The sequence below is a fragment of the Mastomys coucha genome, unplaced genomic scaffold (genome assembly GCF_008632895.1).
Source record: "Mastomys coucha isolate ucsf_1 unplaced genomic scaffold, UCSF_Mcou_1 pScaffold20, whole genome shotgun sequence".
Lineage (NCBI taxonomy): Eukaryota > Metazoa > Chordata > Mammalia > Rodentia > Muridae > Mastomys > Mastomys coucha.
In genome coordinates, this window is record NW_022196903.1 from 1,104,077 (window position 1) to 1,116,280 (window position 12,204).

Consider the following 12,204-nt stretch of genomic DNA (forward strand, 5'->3'; position numbering starts at 1 on the left):
TGAAGTAATGGTCTTGAAGCTACATGGTTAGCCAATAGCTACTTGGAGTTAACAAAATCATCCCTATCTTTCTTCTACTCGCCCCACACAAGATCTTCAAGGAAAGCCACAACTCCTATCTCCCTCCCATCTCCAGAGGGCGCTTCAATTCACCCCAAACCCTTGAAATGGCTAACATCCACTCACAACATAACTCCAAGAAATTAGGAAAAAGCACAACATGAGATAGGCAGGAAAATGAAACACAAAGCAAGTCAGAGTGTAATTGATTTTAAGAAATGAAATGAAACAAAACCCAAAACAGTAATCTCATTTCTTGTATGAGCAATGAAATATGAATCAAAATTAATCCAGATATAATAGAGAGCAATTAGGAAGGCTGCCAAGCTCCCATGAAACCAGCCCTCCAACAGAAACAGGCAAAATTTACTAGGGCTATGTGTTGGTGACCAACCCCTTCTAGATATAAGTGTAAATCAATGGGGAAAGTTTAGCTAAGCTGATGCACTTGGCTTCTCCCTTGTGAGAATTTAAGCCTGAGAGGAGAGAACAGCAGAGAATAGTGGAGCTGTTGATGAAAAGGCAAACCAAAGGAGATAGTCAAAGATGGCTATCAGCCCCACACCAAGGGTCCCTGAGCAGCACTAGGCTTGGTGATGTTTCTTAAACTAGAATTATTTGGAATCCTCTCAGTAACTTCCCTTTGTGCTTAAGTGAGAAAAGGTTTCTTGATGTTGAATGAAACCAAAGTATTTTAAAATAACCAGAATATAGACTACAAGGGAATATCCAAACAAGCAGAAACAAGAACGGGCCTTTGAAATGGCTGCAAAGATAAAGCACCGGGGGAAGGAGAATTTTGGGGGGATAATGGATGTTTATCATTTGTTCATTCACTGCAAACCAGGGAGGCACTGACGACATTTGTCCCTCTCTATCTGCTCAAGGATGTTTATATAATGATAGCAAACAGCCTTGGAAGACAGAGATAGTGTTTGTCTCCAGAGCAAAGAGCAAGTGACTGTCCAGTATATCAAAGATAATGTCTCTCTCCAGGACACATCAGACAGGTTGGCTCAGAGCACATTGTTAAAGCTAAGTCAGCTTCCAGATGAGCTGCTATTCAACTATAGCATGTCCACTTGGGTTACTCAATATGGTTCCCATGGGACATGGGGGCAAAGAACCCTAGAGCAAGCAGAAAGCTTGCATTCTTTGTCTTCTTGCAATAAAGTCCTTCATCTCCATGACCCCAGGAGTCACATGTCTCTGTCAGCATTTATTAAACTGTGACAGGCTAATATCTTAATGTTAAAAATCTAGGAAATTTTCAGGCCCTTCATGGTTTTTACAAACATTTCAAATAATTCATCTTGGAATGAAGCCTCTTCCACTCTGTATTCCTGTCTTTCAAGTTGCCTAGCAACTCCCTGGTCACCATCGATCTGACAATCTGCAGTCACCACACTATGCAGAAAAGTGTGACTCAACCATATGCTTCTGGAGATCACTTGATTTCTCTTCTCTCCCTAAGAACTCCTGCAGACATTAGTGAGCTTGATGGTTTTATGCTGAGCTATTGTTAAGTGAAAGAAGTAGCCATGAAAATGACCGTACAGTGCTATGTTCATACAGCTACATTAACTGATATTTCAAATCCATAGCCAACATTTTGTTTGTTCCTTCTGTTTTTTTTTTTGAACAGTAGATAACAGAGACCCACTTGGGGGAGTTCAAGCCAGGGAGCTAGAGTAAGGAAATGAGCACAAGACATCCTGCTGTGATCAGCTCTCTCCCTCAGGCACACAGTGTAGCTTCAGGGGATCTCCTCCTCCTCAGCAGGAACTTGTGACTTTCAGCCCTTTCTTCCACAAGCTCAACCTTTTATCTGGTTCATTAGTCTTCTGTGTATTTGTTCTTTAAAATTTGCTATTATAAAATTGTATCCCTCTTCTAATTCTGTGAAAAGGATTCAGTCTCAGCTCACGCAGCCTCAGCAGCCTCTAGATCGGTGTCTTTTTAGTTAGACATCCCTTCCTAAACAGCCACAGGGTACTCAACATGGCTACCGGGACAAAGCACTCCATAGTAACACAATCTTTAAGAAGATGAAGCTAGGAAAGCAACGGCACAAGGACCAACTACAGTACCAAAGTTACTGTGTTCAAGATAAAATAAAAACAGCACCGAATTCACCTATGTTAAATGGGAACACCTATGTGCCCTTCTCCCATTCTTCCCACTTCCTGTCTCTTCTGAAAAAAAAAACACATATTTGTCTTCACAAATATGAACCTTCTGTCTTCTCACTAAATCTTACAATACAAATGGGTCTTAGATGAACATTTTTTAAAAAGTTTGGCCATGACGCAGGTCCAAAGAACACAGCATAGCATAGGGAAGGAGAATGCTGAAATATGAAAAAAGAAAGGTACAAATGCTTTAGTAAAGTAAGAGGATAAGCCAGGATATCAGGGAACACTTGTAATTCCCGAACCTTACACACGGAGGCAGGAGGGTGGCAAGTTCAAGGTCAGCCATGGCTAAATTAAAGACATGGTCTCAAAAAAAAAGGATGAAAAGAAAACAAACAGAAGAGAAGAGAAGGATACGAGGAAAAGACAGAGAAATGAAGGGGGAAAAGGTAAGGGGAAGCTGGAAGGGAGAGATGAAAGGGCAGAAAACACAGAGAACAAAGATCATATGGCTATACTTCTTTAAAAAAAAAATAGTTCTGACAAGAATTTAGGCAAAAGGTGCTTTCATATACAATTATTGTAAGTATAAATTGGTTCAAATTTTTTGGAAAGGAACTTACCAGTAAAGAGCCAAAGGCTTTAAAAGTGTTTATACTTCTAGCACATTTTATTTTACACCCTACATGTTGGTAAATGGCAAATCTTTGATTTTTCTAAAATGTTTTGCTCACAGGGCCTGTAAGAAGGTGTTGGCATAAAGGAGTGTGACTCTAGCTTTCTCTCCACTGCTTAGTCCAGAGCAACTCCCAGCTGAAGGCCAGAAAGGCTTGTCCAGAGCATCCTACACCACAGAGGGCCAGCACCGCTATCCAGAACATTCTATATCAGAAGGCAGGCTGTGCAAGTCACAGAAACACCACAGGAAACACAGACAACTTCTAACTTTGGGAGGTGCCATGACTATTGGCAGCACAAAGCCAAGAGAGAGAACAAGAAAGCCTCCGCTCTCAAAAAAGGAAAAACAAGCCCGATGGTGGTGGCGCACACCTTTAATCCCAGCACTTGGGAAGCAGAGGCAGGTGAATTTCTGAGTTCGAGGCCAGCCTGGTCTACAAAGTGAGTTCCAGGACAGCCAGGGCTACTCAGAGAAACCCTGTCTCGAAAAACCAAAAAAAAAAAAAAAAAAAAAAAAAGGAAAAACAAAATACACTCTGAGCTGTGACCACTATCCATGTAACCCTCTGAACAGATATGATAGCAAATGGTCTGAAATGAAGTGTGTGTGTGTGCGTGTGTGTGTGCATGTGTGTGTTATGTTTTCTTGCTTTTGTTTCCATCAAAGACAACCCCTAACGGGTTGCCATAAGGTCATCCCTTGTCCTCCCTACACATTCTCAGCAACAGAGGAGTAAATGAGTCTCAATGATTGACTCTCAACAGCCTTGAGTACGTGTGCAAAAATAAGAGCTGACCTTAACATTATGTCTCAGGCCAGTTGTCTTGGCTTTATTTATACCAACCTTGGAAATTAACCAAATGCCTAATAATAGTGGACTGGTTAACACAGACATGGGGCGGCCATATGATGAATGGCGGGACAGTTATTTTGAATGTTCTCAAAGTATGGTTAATGATGTGGAAAAAATTAATAACCATGCTCTAAAATAAACAAGTAAAGCACAATGGAATTGCTTCTAGTGCAGACGTTACACTTTGAAACTAGCATGCAATGAGGAAAAAAAGTCCTACCCAGTGAGTCAATATTACACTTGAAAATCTAAGATGAGATCCCAAGTACCATGTGAGCTACCTGGTTCTCTTTTTTATACTGGATAGCTAGCTGCCTCTATGAATGAGCATCAGAAACTGCTCAGTTTGAAGTTAGGGCATATTGCAAAGGAAATATATATTTATGTAATATATTTTATATATTATTTATAATATAAATAATATTTGCAAAATTATTAAATTTTACATGTTTATGTAAATTTATAAAACATATAAATTTATATTATATACTATGTTTATTTTATTATTTATAAAATATATAAATTTATTTAACTATATATTATATTTATAAAAATAATATAAGTAATATGTATTTATATATCATATATTCTATCTATAAATTAGGTATAGATAGAATATATATTCTATCAAAATAATAGTTACTGGAACAAAAATACACATAATATGACAGATACAGAAAGTGGAATTGATTTAAAAATACCAAATTTTAATAATCATCTCTTGGTTATTCTGAGCATACATTCATTAGATAAAGAAATAAAGAAATTTAACATAAAAGTAGAACTTTAAAAATGTATCTAAATCATCTCTTGTGCACAGCATATGTGTGAATGGTGTGTAGTGATTATCTATATACCTCATTATATGCAATGTAAATTCAAACATTATGTTTGATGCAGATATGCATAAAAACCCAGAAAGCATACGTACGAAAAACATTTATATCCATCATCACTAATGACATAATAGATACTGCCAGACAATGAGTTCTTTTATCTTTCTGTAGCCTTCAGAAGCATTAAATGAATATATATTACTTTCATTATAAAGAAAAATGATTATTTTTAAATGGCATTCACAAAACATTGGTATCTTTAACATTAAGCTTTACTTTATTATAAATGCTTAATATGTAGTTTTCAGTGGACCAATTCTGCATCAAAAGACAAATGATGTAGTTAAAATTTTACTGCTTAATAAAGTATAAGAATATATCTGTGGTCAAGGATGCTTCCATCCACGGGATGATGTTACTCTACCTTAGCAAAACAAAACTTTAAAGAAATCTGAGCAGGAAACAGGAAAATCTACACACATGGAGCTGAACATTAAGTTGTTCTTGTTAAGGCTAAAAAAAATTCTATGTAGGTGTGGATTATGTAAATAGACCTGTGGAGTCTATAAAGAATTGCTTCAGGGAGACTTTCTAGGCTTCCATAAATCCCTACTGTGTAGGTGTCTCCCTGAAATACCATTAATACACACATCACCCCAGTACCTTCTCTCCCATTCATAAAAGATGCATAGATGCATTCAAATAAGTGGACACTTCTTACTGAAATACAAATGTCACTCTAGTAGGTCCGATTCCATGATGGGAAAGAATAAATGCCTCATAGCAGAAGGATTTAAATGAGGTCAGTTAAAATTCCTTCTTGATTATGCAAAATTACTAGTGGCTGAGCCATTGTGTCAGATGTGCAATGAAGATTAAATTGTAAGAGTGCATTTTAAATTATCGGCATTAAACAGAATTAATAAATCGAGCAAAGACCTGGTTCAAGTAGGATTGAAAGCTTCTGCAGAACTAGGCTGTTTGGAGCCATTAGCAACACAGCTACAAAGAAAGAGTATCTTATCAGAAAGCTGTAGAGGTTGCGGAAAATTAATAGAGACTCTTAGACCCAATCTTGGTGTAGAATTACATGGGAGGGATTAGGAAGTGAGGGGAAGGTAATTAAATAGAAAGAACAGCCGGAAAGAACCAAAAAGCAAAAGATCCCCTCACCATCTGTTGGCAATCATCAAAATTTATTTGATCTTATTGCATATTTACTCTGTAACGGGGGAAAAATAAACCTTATTCTAATGAATGAATAAGTGAGGTGAACAGTGAATTTCATTATAGCAGAGCTCATTAGTGGAGCAAGGAAAATCTCTCCCATTGCAACAGGACAAAAACAATTAATGCAACCAAATTGTTTCCGTCTTTGTCTTGGCCCCTGATATCTGAGCCACTAAAAGATTCCTCTGTTTTCCCTGCCTTTTTTGTTGACATCGGACATAGCCTTTTGCTCTGTCTGTCATTTCATCGTCAGTGTTTATCATGTGTTTGTCTATACAATCTGCTCTTATGAAATTTCTGGGGGACAATGTGTACCCATCGTGAAAGTAGGTCAATGTGCCACTTAGGTCTTCCCCATCTAATTGACATCAGCACCTGTGATTTCGTTATCAGTTAAGGGGTTGCTGGCTGCACTATGTGATTCTATGAAGCAGAAAATTCAATATTTTCCTTTCCTTCTAGCCCTTATATCTTATCAAATCCAAAATCCTCCTGTTTCTCCTACCTGCCTTGTGGTAAATATTTGGTGGCTTCTCTCCCTGCCCCGCGCCCCACACCAGCTCATGTTCAACTTGCCTTTCAGGCTTTGATATCCATAAGGACTTTATGTTTGTCTCATTCCTGAAAGTCCATCTTCCATTACCCATCTGGAGAAAACACAAAAACACACAGCTGATCTTTTCAAACCCCCTTTAGAATATTTGTTTCCAGGACATATACAGGGTCATCCCAAAGGCTTCCAAGTGACGAAACAAAGCAAACAAAAATTAACCTTCAGTACCACCAAATCCCCTGCCTATGAACCACCCCCTAGGCTCTTCTTCCTCACCTCAGAGTTTACACCCTCCAGCCAAACCAGAGTAATTTATAAAGCAACCACTAATAAATAATTAAGCATGTTTTATCATAATCAACTCCTGGCATGCCTCAGGGGTGAATATTCCCATGTGTTCTTGAGCCAGAGCTAATGCTGTGCATTAGTATTTAAAAATTAGCTGCTTTGGTTAGAGACGGTGAGTAAAGCCTCGCAGGGAACGCAGGGCAGACTCTGCAGCCAGCTGTCACTCGGCTCATCTGTATAGAAGTCTTCATGGCGCTCAGCCGCATCTCCGTATCTCTGAATACATATTAGTGTTGCCCACTAGTCAAGCCGAGCAGGGTGCAGCTGCACAGAGAGCTGTAGGTTTTCCTTTATTAAAAAATGATTGAAACGATGTCATTCTTTGTCTAACATCATCTTTCACATCCCTGGCAACACTTCTAACATGCCGGATATTTGAAAGCTTTTATCAGAAAACGCCGGGCTCCCTCAAGTCAAAGGTCTGGAGTTGCTTGAGAAAAATTAATTTTTGTTTCTATTAATTCTGCAGCTATATTTTGTGTTGCAGATGGACTATTTAACAGCTCACATAATCAGTAAAATTACTGCTACAGCATGGGACGTATTAATCAGAGACTCTCACATATGAGGTTGTTTCTTTCTTGTTTATTGTCTCAAGATTTTCCTTCGCAAGAAACTGCCATCTTGGTGTAATCCAGGTAGAAAAAAGCCTTTCACAAAGTTTTTGTCTCCAAAATCATAAAGGCAGCCATATTGGTGAGAAACTATGAATGTAGTCATGGTGCTAATGACTTTCACTGCCCCACTAGTCTCCATAACATAAAAGATCCCATACTGGAAAGAAATCTCATGAATGTAAACAATGTGGTAAAGCCTCTGCATGTCCTAATCATATCTAAATGCATTGAAGAAATCATAAAAAAAAAATTGATTTAAATGTGCTTGGCCCTAAGAAATGTGATTAATAGGATGTGGGCCTTGAGGAGTAGATGTTACAGATTTGAAGGAAGAGAGTTACTATGGTGGTGGTCTTTGGAGCTCTGGGCCATGCAAAACAGCCACTCCTACTACTTGACAGGAAGACAGTCTCTTCCTGATTGCCTTTTCATGAAGATGCAGAACTCTCAGCTCCTTCTGCAGCTTTATGCCTGCCTGCGTGCTGTCATTCTTTCTGCTATGATGGTAGTGGACTAAAAATGTGGAAATGTAAGCCAGGCCCAACTAAATATTTACCTATGAAACATTTGCCTTGGTCACTGTGTCTCTTCTTAAGTACTGTTATGATAGGAGTGACCATGTTTTTGATTAGAGTAATGTGGATTTTTAGACTTTGGATGTTTACATGCATTAAGTGGAACTTAATGGGCTATCATAGTAGGAATATAGAAAATATTGGTACTAGGGTGTGATTGGAAGTTTGTATATAGGTTTTATGATATCTTCCTGAATATTTTTGCTGTCTTTTACTCTATTTTGGAGTGCCCTTGAGGCTAAAGTAAAGAAGTTTAGACTAATTACTTTGACAAAGGAAGTCCAGAAATTCTCGCATAACCTTTCTTCTGTGTATACTCTCATGATGATATTTTTGAACATGTATAATAAACTTTATGATACCTCTAAAAAAAAAAAAAGAAAGAAAGAAACTGCCATCTTGTGATGGCAACGCAATGGGATGTTACACAAAGCAGTGTTTGTTCCTCATTGGAGACTCACATATCCTGACATGTACTGTCACTCAAAGCCTTCCGTCACCTTCTACCATTCTTGCATGTGTGAAGCAGGCCACAGTATCTATTGGTTATCGTGCTAAATGCCACTAAGAAAGGTGCTCAAATGTCTGGAGTATTCTACAAAGGAGATGAACTGACAATCAACTTGAAGAGAGTGAACTACACTTTGCAACATTTTCCTTTGTACAGAAAGTAGACAAGAATCATCCATATGCTATTGGGTAGTACTATCTTTTAACAGCTGAACTAAGATGTAACTTACACAGCGGTCTACAGATATTTAATACACAATCTTGCTATATCTACTAATGTTATTGTTTTAAAATAAAAAGTTAGAAATGAGTGAAGAAAACTGTTCTATGTTTACACTACAGAAATCACAATTAAAATCTTTGAACATGCCCCTCCAATCTTTAAAACTAAATGTGTATATATATGTATATATACATGTATATACACACATACAAGGTAAATAAGGGATTCTTTCTTTATCAAAATGTAAGCCGACTGTGTATATTGTAGTGTATATTTCAGATATTTTACTAGTGTCATGGAAATTTTTCATGTCATTAGATATAACCCAAAAGATGATTATTAGTATATAATCATACATTTTTGTGAGTTTAGGAGCATGTGAGATGCAAAACAATTACCAAATGAACAATGAAGAAAATAATCATTAAGGGAAAATTTAAATCTCAACAACATTCTAAAATATAGAAGATATTTTTCACAACCTTTAGTGGAAGGAACTATTTATACATTATACATTTATACATTTACATTTATAGATTTTGTGGGCCCTGTGTGTGTGTGTGTGTGTGTGTGTGTGTGTGTGTGTGTGTGTGTGTAAAGTCATACACCCCAGTTTGGCTGTGAGGCAAGATGTGTGTTTCAAATGCTAGCAGGCTTTTTGCAGAGATGTGTTTTTCTTCTCTGTCATTGATCCTGCAAAGGGTATTTTCTCATAGATTTCATGAGTGATGTTCACACAAGGAAGTTTTCTTATATATTTTCCTTGGCATTTTTGCTTTGCTTACACATTCATGTGTACATTTCTATTTGTATAACGTGCAACCTGTCCCATCTGGAAAGTGTTTGGCTGTGACGTGAGGTAAGCAGGTATCTTTGCCCCCAGGCTGACACTGGGTCTCTAGCACATCATAAATTCTTGTGCGTGCATTCGAATTTTGATTTGTGCCGGTGGAGTGACGAAAGCTGCGGCTCGCTTGCTGGACTTTCTCCCTTTTCTACTTGTCTCTTTTAATGTGGCTGTGATTTAAAGCGGTGGGCTTTGTTCTTACACACCATAAAACATCGTTATTAAAGGCTTACATTTTGATTTCTATACACACATGCAGCTCTGTTCCTGGTAAGGTAGAACAAGCTTTCCATAGCAGGCATACACAAAAAAACAAAGGCAGAGAGGAAGTAATGACTGCTTTCATCTTAGAACTCAGTAGCAAACAATGATAAAACACTGCCGCCCTTTTAATTCTGCAACTATTTTTCACTTTCTGGATTTGTAGAGGTTGGGCGTGGGGAGGGGGAGTGCGGAGATGTAAACAAAACTCTTTAAAAGGTTTCCAAGGTTGATTGTTTTCTTTTTCCAGCCAAGATACTAACTGTGAAATTCCTTATTCTTCTAGTAGAGTTTGAAACCAGTCTTTGAAAGAGTTTCAACATGCAAATTCACACTCTGAAAACAGAAGGCCCCCCATCACCCAAGCCCAGTCACTCATTAAAATGGAAATGCTCTGCCTTCACCAGTGGGTGGCAACCTCAACATACAGGGCCCCATCTAGTCAATGGAACCACTTCATGCAAAGACGAAATTGACTCCCAGTGTCTGACACCCTAGCTCCAGCCGCTGTCATTGCCCTTTAGTTGTGATAAAAAACCAAAAAGGTCAGACTTGAAAAACTAATCACAGCCAGAAGCACTCTGAAACAGGCAACCAAATTACCCCCATTAAATGTGGTTCCAGAAAATCAACCATCTCTTTTTGGTTGTGAGTCTAACCTTTAATGGCTAAGCCATTTCTACAGACACACACACACACACACACACACACACACACACAGTTTGGCAATCTCACAGTTGTATGATGCATAAATACAAAATAAGTTAAAATAGTCTGTGTATGTGCCAGCACATGTATGCCTGAGCATATGCATGTATGTGTGATGCAATAATAGTTAATGAGAAAGAGTGAAAGACAAGAAGAGAAGAAATTTGAAAGAGAGAAAGGAAGACAAAAGAAAATATGTGGACAGTTTAAAGGGAGGAAAGAGATAGGAGAAATGCTGTAATCATGTTAAGAGAGAGAGAGGGAGAGAGAGGGAGAGAGAGAGAGGGGGGGAGAGAGAGGGAGAGAGAGAGAGAGAGAGAGAGAGAGAGAGAGAGAGAGAGAGAGAAAGAGAGAGAGAGAATATGCATCTCACATGCTCCTAAACTCACTCTTACATATTTTCAGATAGGATTGAAAAGAACATTCACAAGAAATCACCTGTAATTTTAACTGTTGCTAAAAGGCATTACAGAAGGCGATGGGGGAGATCACTGTGGCAAGCAACTCATACATTTGAATTGTGGGGGGAAATATGCGAAGCCCTTAAGTAGCCAGCTTTGTAGTCCAAGGCAGTGGGAGTAAAGGAGAGTTCACAGAGACCGAAGCGACCTCCTGGGCAAGACTTGAGAAAGACTGTGTGAATCAGCCCTTTCCATATGTCTCAGAAGCAAAGCAAAGATCAAATTAAACTAATTGTTTCTTTTTCTTTTTTCTTTTTTTTTTAAGAGCATAAGTCTATAGTACCAAACATCAGATCATGAAAGGACAGCAGTGTGGGACACTTCCAGAGACTATTTGATCTATATATTTATATGTTCTGTCTCCAAGACAAATAAAACAGACACAGGGTATTAGTTGGGAGTAGGGGTTAGAAAACCTACCCCTTTCTTGTTCTGGTCATTTTAAATTATCTACATGGCCATCATTTGACTAATCTGAAACCTCAAGGCCAAGGTAGACTAAAGGGCAGAGAGCAGGGCCAAGAGGGACGTTCTCTTCAAATTTTCTGTGAAGGCCTGGGCTTTGTGTTCATTCCATAGAGCCAGTACTCTGCAGCTAGCCCCGAGCCTAACCAGCCTATTGGTCTCTCTTCTATCTATTGAGGCTGAAAGAGCAGAACAACAACAAATTGATAGAACATTTGACAAAATGGTAAGCATGCCTTCAAGCTGAGTTAAGTCAAGGCTCAGTTTAAACCACCAACAACAACAAAACCTCTTAGGCAAATAACAATGGCAAAGATGATAAAATTGAAAAAAAAAAGAAAGAAATTGAAAAAGTTATCCTATCTACAAGAGTAAGAGGCACTGGAGTAGGAAGTCCCTCAGTTCAGCCTGCAGGTCTCTACGCTCAACATCAAACAGAAATCTAAAGGCTCAAAGAAAGACTTGCTCACACAGCGTCCATTGGGGCTCTAGAGTGATGTTGCCTTTATCCTAACCATTTTGCACATCTCACAATGTATCTAAACCCTCCCATTAGAACCAAGCTCTTCTGCCAACAGTGCAGTTTTAAAAATGAAAAGTTCCAGGATGACATCCAACATCTAAACAAAGGACTTCCATAGTTGAATATTTTTCTTCATTTATAGAACACCTGGGCAGGAGTGGTGGCGCGTGCCTTTAATCCCAGCACTTGGAAGGTAAAGGCAGGCAGATCTCTATGTTTGAAGCCAGCCTAGTCTATACAGTGAGTTCCAGATCACCCAGGGAGGAGTACAGAGAGAGAGAGACTGTCTCAAAAAAAAATAATTATAAAACACCCAATTC